The 27,834-nt window shown below is 36.1% G+C and overlaps 1 pseudogene; it reads left to right on the forward strand.

Moving 5' to 3' along the window:
* The first annotated feature begins 5,522 nt into the window (after window positions 1-5,522).
* Window positions 5,523-10,573, forward strand: LOC112918516 (host cell factor 1-like; annotated as a pseudogene).
* The last annotated feature ends 17,261 nt before the right edge of the window (window positions 10,574-27,834 follow it).

Raw genomic sequence — 27,834 nt, forward strand, 5'->3', positions numbered from 1 at the left:
ATAAATACACAGTCAATTGATGATTTTGAATGTTATGTTTTACATACTTTATCCCTACAACAAAAAAGTTAGAGAATAGAAAATATTATTAAAATCATAAGGAAGAGAAAATACATTTATAGTACAGTACTATTTAAAAAAATGCATGTGTAAGTGGACCCACAAAGTTCAAACTTACATTGTTCAAGGGTCAACTGTAATTCTAAAAATTAACTTTTTCCATGACCTTTTTTCCTATTTGTAAAGGGATCTCATAAGAATTAAAATTCCCTAATGCAAATGAAAATTTATCTAAAGCTCAACATATGTCATATTTTCACTTTAGTTTCCTGTCCTTTGAATTTGAATAAAAATGAATTTAATGCTTTTTAGACTTAAAAGAGTTTTATATTACTCTTGTAAATTACTTCTCTATTTCACATGTATATGAATATATGCAGAGAGAGATCAAGCCTTTTCCCTAAGATGCTAATGATGGCTAATTTGAATAGAATTTTAGTTTTTAAAAATTGTATTTTTAAATGCTTTATAATAAGCAAGAATAATTTTTGGCAAAATTAAAAGGGTACATTGTATTAAGTAAAGTTTTTAAAAGCAATAATATTACAATTAAAATACTGTTTAATTGTACATCCCCCAAAGTAAAAACTTTTGCTCTACCAAAAATTGTAAAGAGATTAACAAGTTACAAGAGTGGTAGAAATAATATTTACAAACCATCTATCTGACAAAACTTGTATCTAAAATCTAAAATACATAAAGTACTCTCAAAACTCAACAGTAAAAGAAAAAGTCCACTAAGAAAATCAGCAAAACAAATAGTTCGCCAAAGAAGATGGCAACCAACCTATAGGAAAAGATGTCCAACATCATTAGCCATTAGGGAAATGGGAAACTAAAATAAGGTATCTATCAGAACAGTATAAATAAAACATAGTGACAACACCAAATGCTGCTGAGAATGCAGAGGAGCTGGATAACTAACTCATCGGTTGCTGGTGGGAATATAACATGGTATAGCCACTTGGGGAAAAATATTAAAACACTAAACTATCATATGAGTGAATAATTACACTCTAGGCATTTGTCACAGATAAATGAAGACTTGTGTTCACACAAAAACCTATCTATGAGTGTTTATATCAGCTTTATTCTTGAAAACCCAAATTAGAAATTACCCAAATGTGCTTCAAAAAACGATTAAACAATTCATGGTACATTCATACCATGGAATACTACTCAACAATAAAAATGAATGAGCTGTTGATACAATGCAGATGGGTTCCAGGGGAATCATGCTGAATGAAAAAAAAAAAAAAAAGAAAGCCAATTTCAGAAGTTTCCATGCTGTAGAGTTCTATTTATGTAAAATTCTCAAAGTATTCAATTATAGAAATGGAGAACAGTGGCTGCCAATGATTAGGAAGAAAATGTGCCTGGCTATGAAGGAATAGCACAGAGAGCCTCAAGAAGGTAGAACAGTTCTTTATCCTGATTGTGGTGATGATTATAGGAATCCACACAGAAGATACGCATGCTTGTACATGTAAAATCTGAATAAGCTCTGTGGGTTGTACCAATGCCAATTCCCTCATTTTGATATTGTATGATAGCTATGCAAGATTTTACCACTGGAGAATTGGGTAAAAAGCACCTGAGACATCTTTGTACATTTTTTGTGACTTCCTGTGAATCTGTAGTTATTTCAAAATCAATTGTTTAAAAATATAATTCAAGACACAATCAAGTGAATCCATGTACTTTGAACATACAAATGGTGCAATATTTGAAGAAGTCAAGATAGTTTTAACAATTCCTGTAGCAGATAGAATGGATGATTTCAAATTAATGCAAAGCAAGGCCTGTTAGAAATGTCAGAAGAAATTGATAAATCATTAAGGAAAACGTGAACATGTGTATTAAACAGTAAAATTTCCAGTATAAAACAATTGTCAGGGTGCTTGGGTGGCTCAGTTGGTTAAGCATATGACTCTTGGTTTTGGCTCAGGTCATTGGGTCATAAGATTGAGCTTCCCATGAGTCTCCTTACTGAGCATGGAGCTGGCTTGAGATTCTCTCCTTCTGCCCCTATGTCACACCCACTTCTGCTCTCTCTCTCAAAAAAAAAAAATCAGAATTCAAAGCATTTGCATCATGTAACTAATTAGGTTGATTTAATAGACACACATTTTCCCAGGGCACCTGGGTCACTCAATCAGGTAAGTGGTTGACTCCTGATTTTGGCTCAGGTCATGCCCTCAGGCTTCTGAGATCTAGCCCCATGTTGGGTTCCACAGTCAGTTCAGCCAGAGTCAGCCTGAGATTCTCCCTCTACCTCTCCCTCTGCCCCCCTCAATTCATGCACACTTTCTCTCTCTAAAATGAATAAATAAAATCTTGAAAAAAAATTGACTCGCATTTTCCTAATTGTAGTTCTTTTGTATGCTGTCATGAGAAATGTAAATAGTTTCCTGGTCAGGTAGGTGTGGAAAATTCTGTATGCTTCCATTTTCCTTTTGGATAAAAATATACGGTTCTGTGAGACACCAATCCCTTTATAGAGAGTGAATAAGTAATATTGAAATAGACCTCAAAGTTTTATTCCTGGTAATAATTGTTGGGATGCCTTTAAAATGCATCAGGTAGAGAGGTTATGGAACAAGCCACAGATACACATTAAAGTTCAGTGTCACTAGATGCCGTATGGAAGTGTTGAATCGCTAAAGTGTACACCTGAAACTAATATTACACTGTATGTTAACAGAAATATAAATAAAAACATAAAATTACAGTGTCATACACTTGTATCCAAGTGAGATTTAAGACCATTTAAGGCATTTGAAATCTTCTGTGTTTGAAAGCATGAGGTGAAGAGGTCTCCATTCACATCTCATCTCATTTTAAATTCATGACGAATACAGTTTGATCACTATTCCTTTTAATTTTGGTAGTAGTTTCAGGGAAACAATTGACAGCTCAGATGGGGAGCCTACTACATTAATAAACACAATTATAATCGACAAATGAATTATAATTGGCAAATCTATAATGAGAAATACAAAATACTTCTCTTAGAGAAGCTACAAAAGGTAAAAATAGTCAAAAGTATTAAAAAATAAGTAAGCAATTAGGCAAGGTTACACTTTTTAAATGTAAGATGTTTATGAGCTATGACTCTTTTTTTAAAAAGATTTTATTTATTTATTTATTTGAGATAGAGATGGGGATGGTGAGAGAGAAATGAGCAGAGGGGAGAGAGAGAAGCAGGCTCCCCGCTGAGCAGGGAGCCCTCGGTGGGGCTCAATCCCAGGACCCTAAGATCAAGACCTGAGCCAAAAGCAGATACTTAGCCAACTGAACCACCTAGGCATCCCTGTTATTTTTTGAAAACTTGAAAATTAAAAATCAAAATGTCCTTTAAGTTTTCTTATGCATTGCATGTAATAAAGTCCTCTCTCAATTTAACTATAATCTAGCTAAAAACAGAAACAAAAACTCAACTTTGTTATAAAAGTTAAGACAATTTTTTGAAACACAATTTATATTCACTGTGTGCTAACATTTTTCCTATAACTGTTTTAAGGTTCTCTCACTCTATGATGTCTGGAGTTTAGCTATGCTACTTCTTGGTACTGCTACCTGGTCATCTGTTCTTCTGCCTGTAGGAATCTTAAACTGACCCTAGCCCCTCATGCAAGCTCATGCCCCCAGCAGCAGCCCACAGAGTCACGAGTAAATATAAGTTCCTGACATGACTTCTCCAACAGTTCTTGGAATAAACAGTATCCCTGCTTCCCAGGCCTTTCATCTTGTACACCCCTTAAAGAAGACTTCTGTGGAGTTTATCAAACACCCAGCTCTTTTGGTTTGAATTAACCAATCCAGGCTTAGCCTGTGAACCCCAAAGTACTCCATCCTAAAAAAGGCAAATGTCCCAGGTCCTGCCTCTCTCTCTTTGTTCTCACCCTGCCTTGATCTTCCCCCATGGCTCCAGTAGGTGCCAGCTACTTCCCTCAGGTCCTGTATTAAACCTCTCTCTCAATTTTCCTGTGTTTTGTGTTGAACCACATCTGACCATTCACCATGGGGCATGCTGTGCTTTACTTAACAAGTATTAATTTGACAGATTCATAACATGTGTGATAACTGAGTAAAACTCTTTGAAACAAATCTGAATATTAATTACAGATTTTTTTTAAGATAAAGCATAAGGAGGGTAGGGATAGAGGGAAGAGAGAAAGAGAGAGAGAGAACTTTAACAGGCTCCACACCCAGCTCAGAGCTCAATGCAGAGCTTGATCTAATAACCTTAAGATCATGACCTGAGCCAAAATCAAGAGTTGGATGTTTAAGTTGCTGAGCCACCCAGGTGCCCCTAATTACAAAATTTTTATAGAACATGTACAGAAAAATAATTTGTTTTATACAAATTTTAGGAAAACCTAAAGATTTGGATTTATTATGTTTTTGTATATATGTTCTACTCCCTTGAATTACCAAATTATTACTCAAGACACAGAAATTGATTCATGGCCACTCTTTCAAAGGCACTCAGAGAGCTCTATGCTTCCCCTTCATTTGTCTTATCACCTTTGGAATTCTTTCCCCTGGCCTTTAGCTCCAAAACCCTGGAAATGTTTCAGGGCCTAAATAATTGGGTTCCTTTGATTTTTTTTTTTTTTTTTTTTTGAAATTTGCTCAGCATGACAGGATCCAGGTCTCCTCAAGGCAGCCAGACTACTGATTGTAAGAGAGAAACTCCAGGTTGGAACACAGATTCTGCACTGAGATTACCTTCAAAATAATTCCAGCTCCTCCATTTATCAGTCTTAGGAAAACCATTCTCTGACCCTGTGTCCTCAAGGTGAAACGCAGACAATAAGTTAATAAGAACACCCTTAACCCTCCTCCTTACTAATTACATCATAATTAATATCCTTAATTAAGTACATTGGAAGCCCTTATAGTACCTAGTACATTGTAAATTCTCAACAAACATGAGAGATGGGACAGTACAAAGTTGACAGCATTACCTTAAGATTTAAGATCAACTTCTTTATTTCATCACTGATAATTTAATTTCAGTTTTCTTAAAGATTACTAATCCATTAGAAAGTTCAGCCTACATGTCAAAATATTATCCTATAGAATCAAGAGGTCATCCTACATATATTTAAAATTCACAAATGCTCAAGTTTATAAGTGTAGAAGACAAAATCATAGAATTTTACAGGCAAATTAGACAATTTTTATTATCTTTCCATGATTCCATGTTGGTTCTAAGCTTTAATTTAGTTCAATTAAGTAGTTTTTAAGGATACACAATGTATCTTTATCCCTAAATCACTCCATTAATTGTATTGCAAATAGCCATCTTCTACACTGGCATTGCAAGCTGAGGGGAAAATGTAGTCTGCAAACCCCTGCTTCTGATGACCAAAGTCCTAGCCTGTGAAATAGCAGACCTGTATTTGAGCTAAATACATATACAATTTTTCACATGCTTTCTTGTCCATGGCATCATGAGTGCTAGAAGACGACATTCTGCAGACACCAAACCAAGATTGGTCTTGTTCTTCGAAGCCAGGTGCAGTCTCAGCTTTTTCCCACCACCCATCCCATGAGAGTTACTTTGTCATGGGCACAAAATCTAAAGAGTACAGGCTTTATAGCATCCTTCTCCCAGGATAAGCCCGCAGTTCTTGCTTATCCATGAATAGCCAAGCACCTGGCTCATATGGAGCATGGGTAAGAGTGCATGGCTGCCAGCCTGCCCTGCCATGGCTGCACACCTAAACAATCCCCAGTGGTATTCAGTGATGGTCACTCCTTCCTGACATGTATATGTCTATGTGTTCAATATGAGAGACTATAGCAAATGTAGCAGTAGCCACCAACGCCAAGCAAATACTTCTATTTATTCATTTAAAAATTACATCTATCATTCACTAAGCCCTTGGGATGCAGCAGTGAAAAACTAGACATGTGTCCTTTGTCATGGAGCATACATTCTAGAAGGAGTAAATAAACAAATATTTAATATGTCAGGTAGTGTCACAGTGTGTAAGGAAATCAATGTGGTAAGAGACGCACGGGCAGATTGGGTTGGGATGGGATTCTCAAGGAAGGTGGCATTCCAGCAGAGGTTGGAATCAGGTAACAGAGCAAGCCATGTGAATGTCGGGGAGGAGGAGTACGGGCCAGGCAGAGGGAAAGAAAACGCAAAATCCTGGAGGCTATAGTCTGCTTAGGTTGTTTAAGGATAACCAGTGAGGCCAACATAGCTGGAGTGGGTTGTATAAAGAGCAGAGGGAGATGAGGACACATTGTATTGGATATCACAGGCCAATGTGAGAACTCCAGCTCTTACTTGAAGTGAGATAGTAAGTGCCTAGTACCAGATTTTGAGCAGAGAAGTGACATGATCAGATTTAAGTTTTAAAAGAATCTTTCTGGCTGCTATATGAAGAATAGATTATTAGAGGCTGAGGGCACAAGTAAAGACACGTGGTTCAATACATTTGCATCTCCTATGGCCTTCTGGGTTAGGTATGTATAAATGCATTAATCTATTTACATGTGCCTCATTAGTCACATTTATGGAATGCTTATGTGCCAGGCATAACACTGCACACTGGGGCCAGAAAGGTGATTCAGCACAAATATCACTTCCTGCTATTTACGGACTTATTTAATGGATGACACTGATTTAAAAAAATAACATGCAGAGTATAGGTGCTAGAATCGAAGGTTGTACAAAATTATTAGAGGAATAATCATTTCTGTTATTATTCCCCTCTATTCAAATCATTCCAATCACTCCTTTAAGGTAAAGAAGAAAACCAGGGCTGTGCACCAGAAGTGCCAATAAGAAACAGAAGGGAAGAGAAGATTCCAGCAAGCCTCCAAGTGCACATGGAATGTAGCCATGCAAACTTCATCTGAACAGATCTGTCCACATTTGGAAGTTAATCCCTAGTGAAACACAATATAGACATGATGGAAAAAATAAAGAAGAACAAAGGCAAGAAAGCACAATGCCAGTGGCCCTGAGGTACAGCCCTGCTTTCCTGCAGAAGCCTGAGAAAGGTTTTTGGAAAATGATTATGTTCTAAATGGTCCTGGAAGACCTCTGTGAAGTAGGAGCAAGCCACACTGAAAATACAGGCTGAGATGAACAGTCAACAGATAGGTTTTCCTACATTATATCTTACCAGTTTAAAAGAGTAAATGGATCTTCGCAAGACTTCATTGAAGGGCTCTGCAAAGATCAGAGACAACGAGGGATAAGTAAGGTGGGGCCCGCGGCAGCACTAAGGCAGCAGATGTGTTTCTGACATGGAAAACTGGTAACAGACAAAGACGTGCCAGGTCACTATTATAAAAATGAAAATTGGCTTGAGGAAAAAAATGGATATTTGATAAAAATTGAAAAAAGGCCAAGTATTAAGTGTGATGAGGACAAATGTTTTATATTGATAAAAAAAATACACTTTGCAGAGATGTTGAAAAATGTTAATGACTGAGCACAGCGTTGAAATATATAAGGCAAATATCTTCAAAAATACAAAGAGAAACTGGCAAACCATGACCAAGGAGGAAGAAAAAAATCTCTCTCAGAAAATGGCAAGTAAGCTGGAAAAAAACTGACCATATAAAGATTTAAATATCACAAATATCTCTCTTGCTGTGATAGATATATATAGAAATGTGTACCAAACAAATTGAAAATACATTCTCTTCAAACACCATGGAATACTGGCAATAATTAGCCAGATGTTAGGTTACAAAAAAATTCTAAAGGAAAAAGTGCTTAAAGCAGAAATTACACAGCCCAATTCTGATTACAATGTCACAAAACCAGACAGTAAATAACCAAAGGCTAACCCCGAAGAAACTTTCCACTCAGAAATGTTAAACCATTCTTCTAAATAACTCCAGATGAAGAAAAACTCCAAATTAAAATTAACAACCATTCAGGAGTGAGAATAAAATACCATATATTGAAACACAGAATTTGAACAAAGCATTAATCAAGGAAAATTCGACTATGAAGGCATTTATTTGATATTAAGAAAATGAGGAAATAAGTGAGTAGAAGAGTCAATTCAATAGAGAAGAAAAAAGAGCAATAGTCTAAGCCTAAAATAGACTGCATTAGCTGGGGGTGAAGGGAGGAAGCTCTGGCGCCAGGTTGCCTGGGATAGAATCATGCCTCCACTGCTCCCCAGCTTGGTCCTCCATGGAGTTTGCTGATCTCTCCATGCCTCAGGCTTCTCATCAGTGAACCAAAGGCTCTCCTAGTTTTGATAAAGGATTAAGTGAGATAGTACAAGCCAATTTCTTAGCAGAGTGTCTGACATATAGTAAGCATCAAATAATATATGCTTTTTTTTTTAAAAGAGGAAGACAACAATGTAATTCAATTAGTCAAGGACTCGTTTTCTAGTGGTGCACATGAAGCAAGAGCGGGTTCTATTTTCTGTAGATGAATCACCCTTTATTGAGATCTTATATCCTCCAAGTATGCTGCGGTGGAGTGCACGTTGATAGCAGAGCAGTCCAGAAAGTTCAGTGATGTCTACCAAACATTTAGGGAGACAGTCATGCTAATCCTCTACAGACTCTTTCAGAGGATAGGGAATGAACATACACATTCCAGCAATTCAATTTATGAAAGGAACAAAACCTTGATTGCAGAGCTTAAACAGGACAGTATAAGACAAAAAATAGACTGATCCCCTGTATGAACATAGATGCAAAACTCTCAAAGTATCTGCAAACTAAATCCATTTGTATATGAGAAGATTATATGAGTGACGAAGTTGAAGATGCAATACTGTAAAAATTCTCCCCAAATTGATTTATAGATCCAATGAATTATCATCAAAATCCCAATAGGTTCCTTTGTGAAATTGTCAGCTGATTCTAAAATTTATATGGGAATGTGAAAGACCAAGAATAGCCAAAAGAGAAGAAAAAGGTGATGGGATTTGCTCTAATGGACATCAAGATTTATTTTTACACTGCAATAAGTAAGCGTATGATACTGGGTGCAGAGTTAGGCAGACCTGAGACAGAGGTGAGAACCCCCAGATAAACCCACACACAGAGACACTTGATTTTAGACAAAGACGGTACGGTAAAGCACTACATATGGTCTTCTGGATAAACAGGGCTGGGAAATTCTGTGTGTACATATTGAAAAACAAGAAATAACCTCTAATTCACATCTGATTATTTGATCTAACAATGTAGAAGGTATTCCTTACTTTATCAAAAGCAGTTCTCACTGCAGAATGGGCAGAGTGCCCGGGGAACAGTAATCGGCAGCAGCCCAAAGATGAGCAGGATGGTTGCACTAGCAGCCACAGCTGCCACCATCCAGATGATCTTCCTTGGTGCCCACAGTGCCAAGTGTTGCAGCAGGCACCGCCATCGTCAGAACCATGGCTATGATAACTGGCACCACCACCCTCCTGGCTATACTCTGTAGTTTATATATGTGCCAGTTATGGCCAGCAACCCAGCCACTCAAACACTGGTGACTGCAACAGCCCAGGTGGGGACTTCCATCTCTTCCACTGCCAACACATCCACCCACCTCATCATCCTGGCACACAAGTCAGGGAATGTGATGATGGCTCAGCAAGCCCAGGTGATGGCCATGGTTGTGGGTGGTATCACCAAGACAATGGGTGAAGAGCCCCATTTCTATTGCAGAAGGCAGTGCTTTGATTTCCAATCTGGGCAAAGTGATGGTGGGTGTCCAGACCAAAGAGCCCCTGTCAGCTGGGACCTTCCTGAAGCTGGTTCCCTCAGCAGATGGCAAACCCACCACTATCATCAGTTCCATATAGACCAGTGTGGCTGGGACTAAGCCCTTACTGGGCATTCAAAGCATTTGCCCCCAGCACTGTTAAGTCCAGCACAACCTCCATCATCAAGACCATCTCCAAGTTGGCCACGGGTGTGACAGCAGTCCTGGCATCAAGTGCCCCATCACCACTATCACCACCAAGGTGGTGACTTCAAGAAGTGGAACACCCCCCCCAAAACCAACATTGCCATCTCCCAAATTGCCACTGGCCATAGGAAGTAAGGTGGTGACCCAGGTGGTGCTAAAGGTGGATACCATGTCCACTGAGGGGTATTCACCTGGTCACTCCGGTCACTGTCTCCACTATGAAGCCCACCATCACCATGTCGATTGTGAAAAACACCATAGGCTTCACAACCCTCAGCAGAGTGACAGGCACCATTCCCCCCAGCCTTGCCAGAAATGTGGGCCACAGCACCAGAGCCTCCCTGGCCAAACCCATCACCACCTTGGGCACTATTGCCAACTCCTGAAGCCAGGTGATCAGCCCCATTGCCATTACTAGGTTGGCTGCACAGACCACACTGACAAGGGCTGGTGGGCTCACCACCCCCACCACCACCATGCAGCCTGTCGCCCAGCCTACCCAGGTACCTCTGATCACAGTCTCCATGGATTAAGTCCCAGCCTGTATATGACCTCCCTAGGTCTGTTCAAGTCAGTGATAGTGACTGGTCAAGGGCTGTTCTATAGTAGGTGAGGCTAGAACATTCAGGGACACCAGCCCCCAGGCCCAAGCAGCCCCCACACCCATGTACCTACTGCCCGCTCAGGATCACTAGCCATCCTCCATGCTCCCTTCCTACTTCTGTATTTTTGTTTTGTTTTGTTTTGTTTTCTCTTTTTTAAAAAATTCAATTTAATTAACATATAGGTTAATTAGTATATTATTAATTTCAGAGGTAGAATTTAGTGATTCATCAGTTGCATATATCACCCAGTGCTCATTCCATCAAGTGCTCTCCTTAATGCCCATCACCCAGTTACCTCATCCCCCCATCCACCTCCCCTCCAGCAGCCCTTAGTTTGTTTCCTAGTTTTAAGAGTCTCTTATGGTTTGCCTCCCTCTCTGTTTTCCTCTTATCTCGTTCCATATTTGGGCTATTGTGGACATTGTTGCTATAAGCATTGGGGGACATGTGCCCCTTAGAATCACTATATTTGTATACTTTTTTTTGGTTTTTGTTTGTTTGTATACTTTGGAAAAATATCTAATAAGGCAACTGCTGGGTCATAGGGGAACTCTATTTTTAACTTTTTAGCAACCTCCATACTGCTTTCCAGAGTGACTGCACCAGTTTGCATTCCTACTAACAGTATAGAGGGTTTCCTTTCCTCCACATCCTTGCCAACACTTTTTTCTTGTATTTTTTTATTTCAGCCATTCTGGCAGGTGTAAGATGGTATCTCATTGTGGTTTTGATTTGCATTTCTCTGATAATGAGTGATGTTGAGCATGTTTTCATGTGTCTGTTACCCATTTGTACATCTTCTTTGGAGAAATGTCTTTTCATGTCTCCTGCCCATTTCTTGACTGAATTTTTTGGCTTTTGGGTGTCGAGTTTGATAATTCATTATAGATTTTGGATTCTAGCTCTTTATCGGATAACACATTTGCAAATGGCTTTTTTAGTTGGGTGTCCGACTCTTGATTTCAGTTTATTTTGATCTCAGGGTCATGAATTCAAGCCCCATATTGGCCAGTATAGAGTCTACTTCAAAAACAAACAAAACCACACAATACCACATAGTTCCCATTTTATTATGGCAGCATTCTGCTTTAAGGTACCCATTTCTGTACCGCCAAAATCTCAGTGAGTTAAAACTATGAAGTGTTTTTTTGCTTCGGTAACAGTACTGAGTTTTTCTGGTTGGTATGCACTGCCAGAAAATTCAGACATGCAGACTCGATTCAGGGAGTGGCTCTGCCATCTATAAAATGAGGGCTCTCAAGGTCATGCTTATGGTTGTTGCTACTTCGCCTAGCAAGAGGAGAAAAGAAAATAAAAGAACCTCCCAAATATGCACCATGCCTGAAACTGACATGTGTCACTTGTGCTCATCATCCACTCATAAAACTCTGTCACGTTTACAAGCTTTACAAGAAGCTACAAAAATGTAGGCTAATTTCTACAGGATGAAGAAAAGGATTTGTACATAAGGTTATAGTCTCTGTCACACTGGCATATGTACTTTGGGAAAGTAAGAACTATGAGTGAGACGTGCCCTTTCACCTACAGATATTTAAACAGCAAGGCATGTGAAGAGATATATAGACAGGATAATCATCTAATGTATTGTCCCAACTGGGATACTTTTAAAAGTGAAAAACTATCTAAAAAGAATTCAAATTATATAACTTTTGAAATATATATTGACCAACAGATGGGGTTATGTGTTGGTGGCCATATAGAATAATTCTATTAACAAACTTTAAAAAATATTTTCAAACAATTTAAAATTATTTTAAATAATAAATTTCCCTCTAAAGATGAGAACATTTATTTTAAAGAAATGTTTTTTCAAACATTTTTATATCGATTGAGCCATAAAAAATAACAAGCAGAAAAATTACTCTTGCTACATATTCACATACCTTAGTTTCTTAATGATATCAGCACCTATTATGGTATCTTTCTCGAAGAATGCGTTCTTTTCAATATGACCTCATTTTTAATATTTTCATAAAATTTCCAGTACCCTCCTTTAAAGTTTTTAGCAAACATATTTAAAATTGTAGCCTTCTCAATGGACTCTTCTACATAGACCATATTTTTAAATGAGGAAATAGTATCTTTAAGTGCCGAGGTACCTGTTAAATTCACAGCAAATTCTGTTAAGTAGAGAATATTCTCAATTCTACTTTTTATATTGAAATAGGTAAATACTTCAGCTCACTTTTTTTTTTGCATATACTGCCTTGTTTACCTTCATTCAGAATGTCTTTTCCCAACAACTGTATTTTACAAGGCAAATCGCATGTAATTTATCACTACTTATGATTCTTTTAAGAGTTTTTCAAATTTAGATGCTCCAAAACCTCAATTTCATTCCACTCCTGTAAAGAATGTAATTTATCCAATTAGAATAAGAGTTCCAATAGAACATTCATTGCTTGAGGAGAAAAATGCTTTTGTAGAACTTTAAAATTATGTCTTTTGTAACTTTAGATTCTTCGTTTAATTTATTCATTTTCTCCTTTCCTTTTAGGTGTAAAATGCAATATGTTCCTGTTTGTGAGTTTTGTTTTTAGTAATTACAGTTGGGGGATCCCTGGGTGGCGCAGCGGTTTAGCGCCTGCCTTTGGCCCAGGGTGCAATCCTGGAGACCTGGGATCGAATCCCACGTCAGGCTCCCGGTGCATGGAGCCTGCTTCTCCCTCTGCCTGTGTCTCTGCCTCTCTCTCTCTGTGTGTGACTATCATTAAAAAAAAAAAAAAAAGATTAAAAAAAAAAGTAATTACAGTTGGTTTATCCATCCAAAGTATTTCAGTATTCAATATTTTGAATAAATATTCTCAACTGATTTTGAATAAAATACAATTAACATTTGACATCATGCTGTCCCAGGTTGCTCTTAAGGCTTACCCAGACCAGGAATGGACATTCCGTAGGTGAATCTACTCCTCTTCTCACTCTGCTCAAGGCCCCTTGTGCATCATTCTCACTCATGGCAGTTTGTGCAAAGCTAGTGTATTACCAGCATCAAAGAGATCACAGTCCAAAAATGGAGTGATAACTTCCTAAAGTGTCCAAAAGGAGACATAGTTGGAAGATGTATTATTCTATGTGCATACCCTAAAATTCCAAATGGTAAATTTATGTGATGAGAAAATATACTATCAATTACAGTTTCTTTCATATTCTGAGATGTGTTTGCATTTGTGTACTCAAGCATGGTAAACACATTTGAGACACTTGTGGGAGTCCACATTCAGGGCAGTGGCATCCTAGATGGTGCAGCACCATGATAATGATGTGACCAGCTTTAAATGAATAGAATTAGGGAACTGTAATGGAAGGGAAGTCTTTTTCAGTTAGAGTCTTCAAATGAGACTACAGTCCCAAATGCCATCTTGATCTCAGCTTTGGAAGACCCTGAGCAGAGGACTCAGCTGAACTCTGATTTCTCCTGACTCATAGACTATGAGATAATATATGTATGTTGTTTCAAGTTGCTACATGGTCATGTCTTATAGAGTAATAGAAACTAGGAAACTGGGAGTTATCCCATACTATTCTCTCTTCATCCCTATACTCTTCCTCTAATAATTGCACTAAAATATAATATTCCAAATTTTATTAATCCACTTCTCTCTATCTCTGTTGTTATTTTTTATCTTAACCCACACCGTCACCAGCTGTCAGCTGGATCCCTATAAAGTTATTCTAACTGATCTTACCACATTTAGTCTTGTTCTCTATAAATCCATTTCTACTCTGAAGAACAACTAATTTTAAAAATCTGACCACGTCATTCTTCACTTAAAATCTTTCGATTTCTGGGGTGCCTAGGTGGCACAGTTGGTTAAGCATCTGGTTTGACTCAGATCATGATCTCAGGGTTCTGAGATTGAGCACTACATCAGGCTCCTCAGGCAGTAGGGAATCTGCTTATCCCTTTGCCCCTCCATCTGATCATGTTTGCTCTCTCTCATTCTTTCTCCTCCTCTCTCAAATAGTTGTTTAAAAATCTACTAAAGTTACTCTTTAGTGAAAATACATGCTAAGAGCACTGGGACAAAACTTTTATGAATAGAATTAGAATTAACCATGACAATTCCAGGAGGTAGGTACTATTATCATCTTAATTTTTTAAGGTGTTTTGTTGTTATTGATTTTAAAAGTAAGCTCCATGCCCAAAATGAGGCTTGAACTCACAATCCCAAGATCAAGAGTCACACACTCTGCTGATGGAGCTAGGCAGGCACCCTATGATTATCTTGATTCTTAAATGGAATGTATTGAAGCTTATAGAAACTAGGCCCTGAGGCTTATAGAAACTAAGTAACACAGTTGTTAAAGGTAAGCCAACCTGACATCCTTCAGTTTCTTCAGTTTCTTGAACACATACACCTTCTCTCACTTGCGAGAATATTCACTTTGGCTAGAAAACCTCAGCCAGCTGCTCTCACCCTTCCCTCATTTTATCCTATAGCACTCAGATTAAAGTTTATTTCTCCAGAATGCCTTCCCCGAACTTATGGGGTACATTAGCTCTCCCTGCTGTGTACTTGTAATTTCCTTTCTAAACTACCTCTGTGTAGTTTTATGATCAAGTGATCTCAAAGTCCCTGCAAGCTCTAAAAATGACTGTGATTTCACCAAGTTTGGAATAGTTTCTTATTATAAGAAGTTGGAAATAGATTGCTTTGTATTTTAAAAAATCTTCCATAAACTCTTTGATAATTCAGTGAAGCTTATCATTTTATTTATTCTTGAGGATGCTGCCTATGTAATTGTATTCTAAAATAGTTCATCATAATAATGATATGATGAAACATCTGGAAATACAAATAAAAGCATCTTTTGGGTATTCTGCTCAGAAAAGAATAATAAACTGCCTGTCTGGCAACAACAACATGTCACTTCCTCAAGCTGAAATGTAGTCTCATTTTTCCTGACCCAAATAGACTCAACTAATGTTCTCATAAGAAAGTTACACAGCCTAAGAGCCCTTGCCTCAGCGCTATTAGGTACACCATTATTCCACTTTAATAGATGTGTTGTCTCACATATTCTAGAACCGTTTGGGAGCCATTAAAAAGACAAAATGATAAAGATTAGAAGTTATTACAGTAACTTTCTAGAGCTGTAGTTAGACTAATGCGTCTTTAGTAGGACAGTTCACACATCAAAAACAGTCTTAGAATAATCTGTTAACTTTTTCATAGAGAAAATTACTAAGGAGGAAAATAAAGGATTATAGGCACAATCTTTACAAACATTGATATTTATCTGGCAAAAATATGGGTTAGGGAGAGGAAAGAAGAACGTGAAGGGTATGAAAGTATAGACACAGTGCTATAGTATGTTTGGGGTGTATATACATTCCTTTTTGTCAAATATCTGTTTTAACAACACAACCCCAGGCAACTTTTTGACAGCATGCTATAGAATGGTTATATTGGTTTAGTGGTTACTCTGTATCAGAGTAAACACAAACAAACAAAAGCATTAAAAAATTTATTTGGCTGTACCTATTTAAAACGAGAAGAAAATAAACCATGTAGATTTAGACCACATAGCAATGCAATATAATACTTAAAATCATAAAGTTCAAGTTGCTATTAGGGTTTGGGATATTTTTTAGTTCATTGAAAATTGCATTAGTTAAGCCTGTTTGAGATACAAATAAAATCCCAGATTTAACTAATTTAACTATGAAAGTTTTCTTGAACATCATGAATAAAAATGCATACGCGACTCATCTAAAAAGCTCAAGGGGCACCAGGCACCATTAAGACCATGTTTTTGTATCTCTCATGTCTGCTTCTGTTAGCATGTCGACTTCATTCTTTTCTTGCTTAAGGATCGCCTTCTACACATGGTGAAAACACAAACTCTTAATAACTACAAAGTTTTATGTCTTATGACCTCAGTCACCTGAGAGACATTTCCTTCACACTGTCTCTGGTCCCAAGAATGAAAGTTACCAGGAAATAGGCTCAATGATGGAGTTTGGGTTAAGAGCCAGACAATCAATTGTGATCACATTTAAAAAATGGAAGCTCCTGAGAATAAAAGATGGATAGAATAGAGGGTGGTGATTCACAGAACCCTGATTCAGGTCAGTTCACATTATGGATATCTACTTTACTAATACAGGTGAAAGGTATAGCAGTTTAGGACACTAGTGAAAGAATTTCCTAGCAATAAAATAACTTTAAAATAGAAAGTAAGGTCAGCAAAATGGAATAGGAAGTCCCAGCCCTACTTTCCTCACAAAAACACTGATTTAACAAGATATGTGGACCAAAATGTAGGCATTTAGATAATCCCCTAATCCAGTTAAGAAGTTTCAGTACACCAGGAGAGCACAAAGCTAAAAACAACTGCACTGAAATAGATTGAAAGATCAATTTCACTCTACCTGATTCAGCTCCTCTCTCAAGCTGGCACAGCACAGCCCTGGATAAAACCACCCTACTAGCTACTCTTCCCTCAGGGAGAAAGAGAAGAGTAGGGCATTCATGCATTCAACATTCTGGCTTTTCAGAGGGCTACCTGAGGGCCTAATTTATGCCTCATTTCATTTGGAACACTAATGGAACTAGGTTAGTTGATATGGCTAGGAGCTACTGTAAATAAAGAAGGATGGGGAGTGTCTTGCTGTAGCTGGCACAGCTTGGCATAAATGGGAAAAGATACACAAGTCAAAGCTTCTTCCTCAGGAAGGAGGAAAAGAAGTAGAATATGTGTCCAGAGTTCCACCTTTTCTGATTGTTACTAGTAACTCTTTGCCTGTCTTGCGGCACTGATGGGAAGGCAGCACATTGTCCATGCCTGGTAGCAGCTGAGAACAAGAGATTAGGTAATTACTGCTACAGAATCAGAGAACTTTCAGTGCCACCCATAGACACCACATAAAGCAAGAGTTTAGAGGCTCCTGAAAAAAAAACAAAAAACAAAACAAGCAAACAAACAAACAAAAAACCCGGCTATGCCTCTCTAATTGGTAAATTGCTTCCTCAGGCCTAGAGAAGCCACACCTTCCCTGACAAGTTTTTAGGTGCCCCTAAAATCTCTAGTTAGGCTGCTTAATGAACATCTTCCCCTATATGAAATCATAAGGACTGAGAAAGGCAACTGGTTTTATAAATGGGCATATTCCAAGTTATAAAACAATAAAGAAACAAAGAAAATGTCCCCCTAAAAAGAACAAAATATACTCCAAAAATTTATCCTAAAGTTAAATTACCTGAAGAGAAATATAAATTACCTGAAGAATGCAAAATCATCATTATAAAGGTGCTCTGTGAGCTCAAGAAAATAGCACATGAATAAAACAAGAATATCAATAAAGAGATAGAAAATATTTTTTAAAAAAGAACCAAACAAATTCTGGAGAGAAGGAATACAATAATATCCTTCAAAAGGAAGGATAATTGAACTTTCCCATAAAACATAAAGGCTAAGGGAGTTCATCACCAGTAGACCTGTCTTACAAGATATGATAAAAGGAGTTCTTCAAGTTGAAAAGCAAGAATACTAAACAGCAACATGAAAGTATAAAACTCTCTGGTAAAGTATAAACAAATATGGAATACTTAAATACTGTAATAGTAGTACATAAATCATTTTTAATTCTGATATATGAGTCAAAAGATAAAGGTATAAAAGATAACCATACTACCAACACATTCTAATCAATATGTAATACAAAAAGGTGCAATTTGTGACATCCATAACAAGGTGTGGAGAGAAGAAATAAAAGTATAGACTATTTGTATGTGATTGAAGTTGTCATCAACTTCAAATAGATTGTCATACAATACATAAAGCCCATGGAGACCACAAAGAAAATATCTATAGAATATATAAATTAAAAAAGAAAAGAAAAAGCATGTCACTAGAAAAAAATAAAAAAAATCAGGGCAGCCCCTGTAGCCCAGCGCTTTAGTGTCTCCTGCAGCCCAGGGTGTGATCCTGGAGACCCAGGATCGAATCCCATGCAGGCTCCCTACATGGAGCCTTCTTCTCCCTCTGCCTGTGTCTCTGCCTCTCTCTCTCTCTCTGTCTCACATGAATAAATAAATAAAATCTTTAAAAAAAAAATCACAAAGGAAGACGGGATGCGAGGAAAAGATGGATAAAAAAGCTTTAACATATATAAAAAATAGGTAAATAAATAAAAATAAAACCAAAAAAGCTATAAGATTGACAAAAAGCAATTAACAAAATAAGTTCTTCTCAATCAATAATTACCCTAAATATAAATGGATTAAGCTCCCAAATTAAAAGAGTAGATTTATGGATTTTTAAAAGATCCATCTATAAGCTGGCTATGAGATACAGACTTTAGATTTAAGGACACACACAGGTTAAAAGTGAAAGGGTAGAAAAATATACTCCATGCAAATATTAATCAAAAGAAAACAGGGGTGTCCATATTTATACCAGATAAAATAACATTAAGTCAAAAACTGTCACAGGCACAAAGGACAACTGTATAAAATGATAAAAGGGTCAATACACCAGGAAGATAAAACAATTATAAATATATTCATCCAATATCAGAGCACAAATGCATCAAGCAGACTTTGACAGACTGAAGAAAGAGACAGCAACACAATAATAGTAGGAAATTTAAATACCACTGTAAATAATAGATAGAAAGTCCAGACAGAATATCAATAAGGAAATAAAGACTTAACACTGTAGACCAAAGGAACCTAACAGAAATACATGGGACATTCCACCCAAGAACAGCAAAATGCACATTCCTCTCAAGTGCACATGATGCATTCACTAGTCTAGGCCAGATAGGCCACAAATCAAGTCTAGCAAATTTAAGAGAGTTGAAACCATACAAAATATCCTTTCTGACTACAATGCAATAAAACTAGAAATTACTGACTGAAAGAAATCTGGAAAACTCACAGATACATGGAAATGAAATAAAATTTTTTTGGGGGGGTTGTATATTTTTTTATTGGAGTTCGATTTGCCAACATAGTATAACACCCAGTGCTCATCCCATCAAGTGCCCCCCTCAGTGCCCGTCATCCAGTCACCCCATCCCCCCACCCAATAACACATTTTTGAACAATAAATAGGACAAGAAAAAATCAAAAGAGAAATTAGAAAATACCTTGAAACAAATGAAAACAAAAACACAATGTACTAAAACTAAGGATACAGCAAAAATGATATGAAGAAGGAAGTTTTCAACAATAAAGCATACATTTAAAAAAAAAATCTCAAATAAACATCCCCCACTATGTATCTTAAAGAAGTAAGAACAACAAAAGAAGGTCAAAGTTGGCAAAAACGACATAACTTAGAGCAGAAATAAATGAAATAGAAAATAGACAATAGAAAAATAGAATAAACTAAGAGTTGGCTTTCTGCAAAGATCAACAAAATTGACAGACCTTTAGCTAGATTAAATCAGGAAAAAAGGAGGAAAGACTAAAAAAAATAAGAAATCAAAGAGAAGACATTACAACTGATACCACAGAAATTTAAATATTGTAATAGACTACTTTGAGCAATTATATGCCAATAAATTGGATAACCAAAAAGAAATGGGCAAGTCTCTAGACAGCTACAACATACCAAAGTGGAATTATGAAGAAATAAAAAATGTAAAGAGACCTGTAACTAGTAAGGAGATTAAATTAATGACAAAAAAAAAAGTCACGCAACAAAGTAAAGCTCAGAACTAGATAACTTCACTAGTTCATACTATAAACATTTGAGGAAGAATTATCACCAATCCTTGCCAAATTCTTCAAAAATTGAAGAGGAAGGAACCCCTCCAAATACATTTTATGAGACAAGCATTGACTTGATAGCAAAGATAGAAAATGACTACAAGAAAACTACAGGCAAATATCCCTGAACATAGATGCAAAAATTCTCCACAAACTATTAGCAAACCAAATTCAACAACCCATTAAAAGAATTATACACCATGACCAATGGGAATTATCTCTGGGATACAAGGATGTCTCTGGGATACAAGGATGGTTCAACATACAAAAAGCAATTACTATGATTCACCACATAATCAGAACAAAGGATAAAAATTGTATGATCATCCAATAGACCAAGAAGGCTACATATGATGAGCCCACAGCTAACATCACACTCAATGGTGAAGAACTAAAAACTTTTCTACTAAGATCAGGAGAAGACAAGGATGTCCATTCTCTTCACTTTAACATAGTACTGGAAGTCCTAGCTGGAGCAATTAGGCAAGAAAAAGAGGTAAAGGTATTCAAAAGAAAAGAAGTAAAAATTCTGTTTGCAGATGACATGATCTGCAAATACAGAGAGCCCTAAAGATTTCAGGAAAAAAAAATTGCTGGAAATAAAAAACAAATTTGTAAAGTTGCAGATTACAGAAACCAACATGCAGAAATCAGTTGCAGTACTATACACAAAATAATGAATAGTCTGATAAGGAAATTAAGAGAGCAGCCCCATTTACAATAGCAGGAAAAAGAATAAAATAGGACTAAATTCGACCATGGAGGTGAATGACTTATACACTGAAAACTATAACACATTACTGAAAAGAAATTAAAGATGATACAAATAAATTAAAGATATCTTATGTTCATGAATTAGAATGCTTTTTACTCTTAAACTGCCCATACTACCTAAAGTCATGTACAGACTGAATGCAATTCTTATCAAATTCACAACAGAAATTTTCATGGAACTAGAAAGATAATTATATGGAACTACAATTCCAATTTATATGGAACTACAAAGGACTCTGCATACCCAAAAACAATATTGAAGAAGAACAAATATGGGGGCCTCACACTTCCTGTTTTCAAAATATATTATAAAGCTACAGTATTTAAAACAGTATGGTACTGGCATAAAAATCGACATCAAGAACAATGGACCAGAATAGAGAATGTAGCAGTAAACTTAAGTGTATATAGTTAAATGATCTTTCGTAAGTATGATAAAACTACACAGTGAGGAAAGGATGTTTTTTCAACACATGGTGTTGGGAAAACTGGATACCCACATGCAAAAGAATAAAATTGGAAACATTTATTAACACCACACACACAAAATGATCTCATAAGCAATTAAATACTTGAAAATATAAAACTCCCAGAAGAAAGCAAAGGGGAAAATCTTCATAACATTGGTCTGGCAATGATTTTTTTTTAGCTGTGACACCAAAAGCATAGGCAACAAAAGCAAAAATAGACCAATGGGACTACATCAAACTAAAAAGCTTCTGCACAGCAAAGAAAACAATCCACAGTGTGAAAAGGCAACCTATGAAATGAGGGGAAATATTTGCAAATCATATATCTGACAAGGGATTAATCTCCAAAATATTTATTTTTTTAAACTCCTACAATTCAATAACAAGAAAAATAACCTGATTTTAAAATAGGTAGAGGTATTGATTAAACACTTGTCCAAGGAAGATATGCAAATGGCCCACAAGTATATGAAAAGATGCTCAACATCACTAAGCGTCAGGGCCTGCAAATCAAAATCACAATAAGTTATCACCTCACACTTTCTAAGATGGCTCTTACCAAAGGTAAGAGATAACAAGGTTTAGGGTGGATGTGGAGAAATCAGAACCCTTAGACGCTGTTGGTGGGATACGAAATAGCACAGACATGGTAGAAAACAGAATGGAGGTTCCTCAAAAAATTTACAAAAGATCCTCCATGAGATCTAGCAATTCAATTTCTGGGTATACACTCAGAAGAACTAAAAGTATGATCTTGAAGAGATATTTGAAATCTGATGTTTATTGCAGCATTATTCTTAATAGTCAAGGGGTGGGAAAACCTAAACGTCCATTGATGGATGAATAGATAAAGAAAATGTGGTAAATGCATACAGTGGAATATTACAGAGCCAAAAAAAATTAAGGAAATCCGGTCATATGCCACAACATGAAGGAACCTTGAGGATATTATGCTGAGTGAAGTAAGCTAGTTACAGAAAGAGAAGTATTGTATGATTCCACCCATGTTTGGCCTCTAAAGTAGAAACTCATAGATACAGAAAATAGAATGGCAGTTGCCAGGAGCCAGGAAGAGAAATAAGGAATTGGTGTTCAATGAGTAAAGGTTTCCTAATCACATCAGATGAAAAAGTTCTAAAGATCTAATGTATGACACCATACTTACAGTAAACAATCGTGTTAAGTTACAGTTAAATCGTGTACAGTTAAATTTTGGTTAGGAGGGTAGATCTGTGCATTTTTTTTTACTACCATAAAAAAACTTTAAAATATTAGGTCATCTTTTGTGTTAAAAAATAAAACAATGAAACCATGTATATCAAAGTGCCCTATCAATACTGTGTGCTGAGAAAATAGAAATATACCCGCCACAATTCCTTGCATTTTTATGTATTGGTCATCTACATTTTACTAAAGACTTTTTCATCTCAATAAATACAAGAAACTCTATTGGAAATTTAGAAAAGATTTAACTAGGGTGTATTTTAATAATAAGGAAATTGAGGCTTAAATGAGTGACAGAAATTTCCCAAGAATGTGTAACCTGTTACAGGCAGAGCACAGACTCAAACACTATTTGCTTGATTCCCAATTCTGAATACTCGAAAACAAAGCACAGAGTGTGTAGAGCCAGATCTTTAAAGACATAAACTCTAAAAAGAAGCTTTGATTTTTAACCTACCACATATGAATATTTTTTACAACAATAAAAGTTAGTAGCAATTCTCCTCTTCATTATTAGCAAGATAATATCTCCACTGATTTAGTTTGATTTATATTCTCTCGGAATAAATTCCTTTTCCTCTCCCATATGTTGTGATACATTACTCCAAGCAGTCTTTGCATAAACACATCAGGAGCCAATTTGGCTGGTGTGGGAAAGTGTTAGGGCTGATAGGAGCAGAAACACCTGCCACAGGTCTCTTTAATGGGCCCTAAATTAAGACTGTCGGAATCTTGCCTCAGGTGAAATCAGACCCGAGAAATGTTCCAACAAATCCAATGGGGAAGACTGTCAACCGGTAATAGGTGAAAATTGTATCTTGCATGGAGAGAAGTTGGACATCTTAATGAAATACTCACAAGCACTTTCCCCAGGGCGCTATGACTGTGTCAGTGTGCCCCCCCCCCCAAACATAAGGTTGACATCCTATAGCTTCATGGGCCCATGGTTAATATAGTGAAAGATGTATATGTTTCTATCAAGAAAGGATTCAATTTCATTCCAGATTTCCAGTATTGAAAACTTCTCAAGCAAAATAAATAAGTACTTCACAAAATCAAATTTAATCTATTCTCCTGACTTTAAAAAGAGTGTCAAAATTGCCAAGTTAGTAAAGGAGATAACTGGATAGCAAATTCTTTTTCTAAGAATTTTTATTTCAAGAGGATTCATACATCAGTGTAATTCTTTTGCAGTGCCTATAGATTTGAATCCAAGAAACACACAAAAATTCTTTAATCTAAATAATTTGATATTTAGGGTGGCTTAAAAATATGTGTTTAATAATCAAAAATTCAAGAAATACGGCTTTACAGTTGTTTAAAAGGTCACCCTCCTAGAACCTCTTCTGAAAAGGCATTTTATACCTTAATATTCAAATGGACAGCAAACTAGAAGCAAGACCATACCAAGTGGCTATGATGATGTCAAAGGGATAAGAATATAAGCAACATGGGACACCTGGGTGGGTCAGTTGACTAAGCCTCTGACTTTGGTTTAGCTCATGATCTCAGGGTCCTGGGAGGTCTACACTCTGTGGAGACTCTGCTTCTCCCTCTCCTTCTGCCCCACCTCCCACTGCTCCAGTGTGTTCTCTCTCTCTCTCTCTCTTTCCCTCTCTCAATCCCAAATAAATAAATAAAATCTTTGAGAAAAAAAGCATATTAACAACACTATAAGAAATTCACATAAGAACATTGAAGTCAAAATATAATTCAGGTGATCTCTTCTTCTCTTGGCACAGTGATTTCACATGATAATTTTATTTTTGTTTTCAGTGCGTGCCATACTTGAATCTACATATAATGCCTAGTAAATTTTAAAATGCAATGGAATCAAATTATTATCCTGGGAAATGTTAGGGACAATTAGTAAAAACTTGTTATTCTAAGTTTTAAGGGGAAAATATTCACTTTTGTTGGGACTCTATGGGAAAATAGGAAAGTGATACTCATTTGTTTTATCTTCAACCTGAACAAGCCACTAAAATACACAAAAAAGAGTCAAAAATGGAAAAGAAAGCACTATCGATACTGAAAATAGGATGTGATCCTAACTCCATAGCACAAAAGCAGAACATTTGCCAAATTCTGCACAGTTTGGATGAAAATGAAACAGGAAACTTAGAGTCAAATTCACGTTCTCTACTTATGAGCACAGAGCAGTGGGCAGGAGACTGGATAGTTCTAAAGCAGTAAAGCAGAACTAATTGGGAAGATAAAAGAAAGAGGAAGATTTATATTTTTTTTTCTTGTGGCCATTTAGATTTTCTTTCTTTTTCCTTTTTAAACTTGATGGTACTATCACACAGACACACACACAGACACACACACACACACATATATCTGACCCATTCTAAGTGAACAGTTTGATGAATGTGACAAACGTATGCATCTACGTAACCACCAACACGGTCAAGATACAGAACATTTGCATCACCCCAGAAGTCTTCTTTAGACAAATTAGCATTGGTTCCCTCCCACCTTATTCCTACTGATCTGCTTTCTGTGACATGGATTGTTGTGCATTTTCTAGAATCTCATACGAATGAAATGACGTATTATGGACCTTAGTGTGCCTTCTTTTACTCAATGTAATTTTTTTTGGTTCATCTACATCACTGGATATGTTACTCTATTCCTTTTATCACTGAGTTCTTTTTCTCTGTATAGATAACCACATTTTTTAAATCTATTTACCACCTGATACATATTTTGAGTTGTTTCCAGATTTTAACTATTACAAATAAAGTTTCTATGAATATTTACATGCAAACCTCTATGTCTTGTATTATATTGTTACTTTTACTTAATAAATACCTAATAGTGGAATTGCTGGGTCATATGGTAAGTATATGTTCAACTTTATGAGAAATTCCCAATATATTTTCCAAATCAGGTATACCATTATGTATTTCACTGCAATTTCCCACATGTAATTCAAAGTTAATATCCACATTTTAAATTTTACCCATTCTAGTAAATGTGTGGCAGCATTTTTAGATATTTCATTGATGACTAGTGACACTGAACATCTTTCATATGTCTTCTTTGTGTAAGATCTATTCAAATCTTTTGTCGGTTTTTAAATTAGTGTTTTTCCTATAATTGAGTTGTGAAACTATTTTTTATATTCTGAATATGAGTGCTTTGTCAGATTAAGTATAATATTTACCTTTATTGCTGTAACAAATTACCATAAACCTAGAGGCAACACGAAGTTCTTCATGTCGAATTGAACTTTTTGTCTCTTTCAAATGTTACTGTTTATTGCCTGGCAATATTTCTTGCTGTAGATTCTACTTTTTCACATCATAATGCAGCCACTCCTGTTTTCTTGTGATTTGTGTTTGCATGATATATCTTAATCAGTCTTCTTGGCTTTCACCTATCCATTTCTTAAAGCAGGATTTTGAAAAATATATTGTAGACATTCATGTTGGCGTATTTAAAACTTTTATGTACACACATTCCCACACCCACACAAATACTTGGGTTTAAATCTACCTTATTTTTTGTTTTCTATTTGCCTTATCTTTTTTATTGTTGCTTCTTTTTTCTTACATTCCTTAGACTGAATATTTTCACAATTTTGTTCAACGTTTACTATTGGCTTCGTATACCTCTTGGTTTTATTTTCCATTGGTTGCTGTAAGGATTACAGTATGAATCTCTAACTTATTTGGTCTTTTAATAGTATTTTATCAGTGTGAATAATGTAAGAACTGCACGTTAGTATGCTTTTTCCCACATCGGGCCTTTGTACTACTGTCATCCTCTTTATTTCCACATAACAAATTCCACTATGTATTCTTATCATTTTTATTTAAAAATAGCTATCTTCTGAAGACATTTTTTAATGAGAGAGAAATATCTTTTACATTTATCTACATTAGTACTCTTCATTTCTTTGTGTACATACAAGTTTCCATATTGTATTATTTCCTTTCAATCTAAAGAAACTCCTTTAACATTTCTTGCAACACAGATCTGCTGGCAATAATTCCGTTTTTGATTATATGAGAAAATCCTTATGTTATTTTCATTCTTATTTTAAGTTTTTATTTAAATTTCAGTAAGTTAACATACAGTGAGATATTAATTTCAGGTGTATGATACAGTGATTCAACAGTTCCATACATACAAGACCTGATGCTTATTACAGCAAGCTCACTCCTTAATTCTCATCGCTTATTTCCCACACACCCTCATAGTCCTCTCCTCTGGTAATCATGTTTGTTCTCTGTGGTTAAGAGTCGGTTTCTTGGTTTGCCTCTCTCTCCCTCTCTCTTTTTTCCCTTTGCCCATTTGTTTTGTTTCTTAAATTCCACATGAGTGAGATCATATGGTATTTGTCTTTCTCTGACTTATTTCATTTAGCATAATACTCTATAGCTCCATCCACATCCTTGAAAATCTTTCTTTTTGTTGCCTTCATTCTTGAAAAATATTTTCACTAGATATAAAATTGAGTTTGGCTTTCTTTTTTTCTTTTAGCATGTTATAAATGTTTTACTATCTTCTGCCTAGCATAGACTCTGGCAAAGAGTTTCTCATCTTTCTTAGCTTTTTGTTCTTCTGTATGTGATATGGCCTTTTTTCATGTGACTGTGAAGATTTTTTCCCCTTTATCCCTGGTTTTCAGCAACCTAATTATGCTATATGACAGTATAGTTTTCTTTTTCTTTTTTTTTCTTTTTCTCTTTCTTTATATGGGTTGATGCATATTAAGTTTCCTGGATCTACAGATCTATGGTATTTGTCCAATTTGTAAAATACATTGGCCATTACTTCTTTAATTATTTTTCCCTTCTTTTCTTGAGGGCTTTGATTAAATGAATGTTAGATTGCTTTATGTTGTCCCACAGGTCACTGAAACTGATTTTTCTTGCTTATTTTGTTTTATTTTCTTATCCCTTTGCTTCAGTTTGGACAATTTTTTTTTGTTTTTGAGTTGATGAGTTTTTCTTCCATTTTTATTTCAGGTATTGTTTTTTCAATTCTCGAGTTTCCATGGTCTTTTTATATATTTTATTTCCTTTGATATAATA

Source organism: Vulpes vulpes, chromosome 9, assembly GCF_048418805.1.
Source record: "Vulpes vulpes isolate BD-2025 chromosome 9, VulVul3, whole genome shotgun sequence".
In the NCBI taxonomy this organism is placed as follows: Eukaryota; Metazoa; Chordata; class Mammalia; order Carnivora; family Canidae; genus Vulpes; species Vulpes vulpes.